Source organism: Schistocerca cancellata, unplaced genomic scaffold, assembly GCF_023864275.1.
Source record: "Schistocerca cancellata isolate TAMUIC-IGC-003103 unplaced genomic scaffold, iqSchCanc2.1 HiC_scaffold_22, whole genome shotgun sequence".
In the NCBI taxonomy this organism is placed as follows: domain Eukaryota; kingdom Metazoa; phylum Arthropoda; class Insecta; order Orthoptera; family Acrididae; genus Schistocerca; species Schistocerca cancellata.
Window position 1 is genome coordinate 27,501 of NW_026046087.1, and position 2,500 is coordinate 30,000.

Genomic DNA, 2,500 nt, shown 5'->3' on the forward strand with positions numbered 1-2,500 from the left:
CCTAACCCATGTTGTGCCTTAACCTAACCCACGTTGTGCCTTAACCTAACCCACGTTGTGCCTTAACCTAACCCACGTTGTGCCTTAACCTAACCCACGTTGTGCCTTAACCTAACCCACGTTGTGCCTTAACCTAACCCACGTTGTGCCTTAACCTAACCCACGTTGTGCCTTAACCTAACCCACGTTGTGCCTTAACCTAACCCACGTTGTGCCTTAACCTAACCCACGTTGTGCCTTAACCTAACCCACGTTGTGCCTTAACCTAACCCACGTTGTGCCTTAACCTGCTCTGTAATTGGCATATGACACGTTACATTAATCTAGTGTTGTCTAACCACAACCCTCTGAATATAGTTCGCTACTCGCACCGCCCACCCTCTTGTGTGTCGTTTCATGTTGAACACTTCGCAAGTGTTGCTTACTTTTTACATGCTCCCGCTGTACACTGTAATGTGGACAACTGCAGGATGTACATCGCCCCCCCCCCTCCACCCTGCCTTCGCACGCTGGTCGTTCAGGTGCTTGCGTGTTCAATGCCCTTCGCAGCTGTTCACTGGCATTCGCATGTCGAAGCGCTCAGTCTACGTCGTGGTACGGCCTGTGTCCACTGTCCGCTGATATCGTAAGCTTAATCCTCACATTGTACTGCACATAGGTCCGTATGTACTGAATGATACGCTGTGGCACATGTGTGACCGTACGACTGCGCCCAACAACAGCGAACCATACGGTCCAAATGTTGTGCACTCAGCCACGTGCCGTCTCCCCATAACAGCTACATTGCAGTGTGGTACGCCATAGAGACGTGTGGGAGTAACGGACGCCCTGGATGGCGATCAGCATGAGCCGTCTGTTGATGTAGTGGCGCGTGTATTCAAACGTAGTCGTCTCTTCTCACACAGTGTGATAGCATGGTGCACCGCGTTCCACATCTGCGACATGGTACAGATGCTGGTTGACAGTCGGTCTCGTAATGGACATCGCATACGTAGGGGGCCACCTCCCACGTGTTCTCTAGTCGTGCACATTTTGTTGCGTGTATGTGGGCAGACGTAGTGTGTCGTGACACCTAACAGACAGGTATGCAATAATCGTTGCATTTGCAAACTGGGATGGACGTCTACGTTTGCTGGTGACGTGACGCAACGCAAATGAACAACTGGTAAACCCATTGTGGTGCGGTTGTTGTTGCTGGAGGTAAATCAGTAAGGGCAAATCTGTGTGTGAAGCGATACGCGGCGGTGGCTGGGTGGGACCGTCCCCGGCCGGTGAGGGGGGGCCGCCCGGCGTGCTGGCCGCGCGGTGCGTGGGCGCACGCGCTACAGCCGGCTGGTGGGGGCGCCCAGTGGCAGGCGCGCCGGCCGACGGACGCGGCAGGCGGCGCAGCTGCGCGCCGGGGCACCCTGCGCGCGGCGCCGGGCGGCCAAAGTGGGTCCTCGCGGGCCCGGTGCGAAGCGCGGTGGACATCTGCAGTGTGCTGGTCCGACTGAGGACTGTGTGCGTTGAGGATGCGCCGCCGCCCGGCACTCGGCGCCGCGACGCCGTCTGCTGCTCGGTCGCCCCAGCGGTTCTCGCTGGTGGTTTGTATCGCAGTTGTGCAGACGTGTTGGCACGTGCGCTGTGCTGGGAGAGTTCGCTTCGGCACCCACGTGGGGCCTTTGCCCTTCTGTGGCGCTGGCGTTGGAGCTGCCGGTCACCGTAGGTGGCGCGTGTTGTCTCCCGCCGGCAATGCCACGACAGCACGCTCCCGGGCCTCTGTCGGCAGCGGCAAGCTCAGTTGGGAGCACGGGTGGTCGCACCTAAAGCGTCTACTCGCCTAACTCCGGGCGATTGCGCCTCTCTCGAACCCGACCAAGTACTTAGGACGGCGCTGCGCGCCGCCGGGACCTGAGAGGGTTTCGAGGTGTATTGTGCAGGGGAGCTCAGCCTCCTCCTGTTTGCAGAATAATTGAGCGGACGCTTGCGTGTTCGCGCGGGCCCCTGGGACACACTCCCGGGCGGCCGGCTGCTCAGCTCTAGTTGACGCAGCTCCCTGGTTGATCCTGCCAGTAGTCATATGCTTGTCTCAAAGATTAAGCCATGCATGTCTCAGTACAAGCCGCATTAAGGTGAAACCGCGAATGGCTCATTAAATCAGTTATGGTTCCTTAGATCGTACCCACGTTACTTGGATAACTGTGGTAATTCTAGAGCTAATACATGCAAACAGAGTCCCGACCAGAGATGGAAGGGACGCTTTTATTAGATCAAAACCAATCGGTCGGCTCGTCCGGTCCGTTTGCCTTGGTGACTCTGAATAACTTTGGGCTGATCGCACGGTCCTCGTACCGGCGACGCATCTTTCAAATGTCTGCCTTATCAACTGTCGATGGTAGGTTCTGCGCCTACCATGGTTGTAACGGGTAACGGGGAATCAGGGTTCGATTCCGGAGAGGGAGCCTGAGAAACGGCTACCACATCCAAGGAAGGCAGCAGGCGCGCAAATTACCCACTCCCG

General features: G+C 57.2%; 1 non-coding gene across 1 annotated transcript in view; it reads left to right on the forward strand.

Annotated features, from left to right (window-relative positions):
- The first annotated feature begins 2,032 nt into the window (after positions 1-2,032).
- Positions 2,033-2,500, forward strand: part of LOC126110647 (small subunit ribosomal RNA) — a 1,909-nt gene continuing 1,441 nt past the window's right edge. The window contains exon 1 of the ribosomal RNA XR_007523817.1: positions 2,033-2,500. This exon is cut by the window's right edge and continues 1,441 nt beyond it. This is a non-coding gene — a ribosomal RNA (small subunit ribosomal RNA).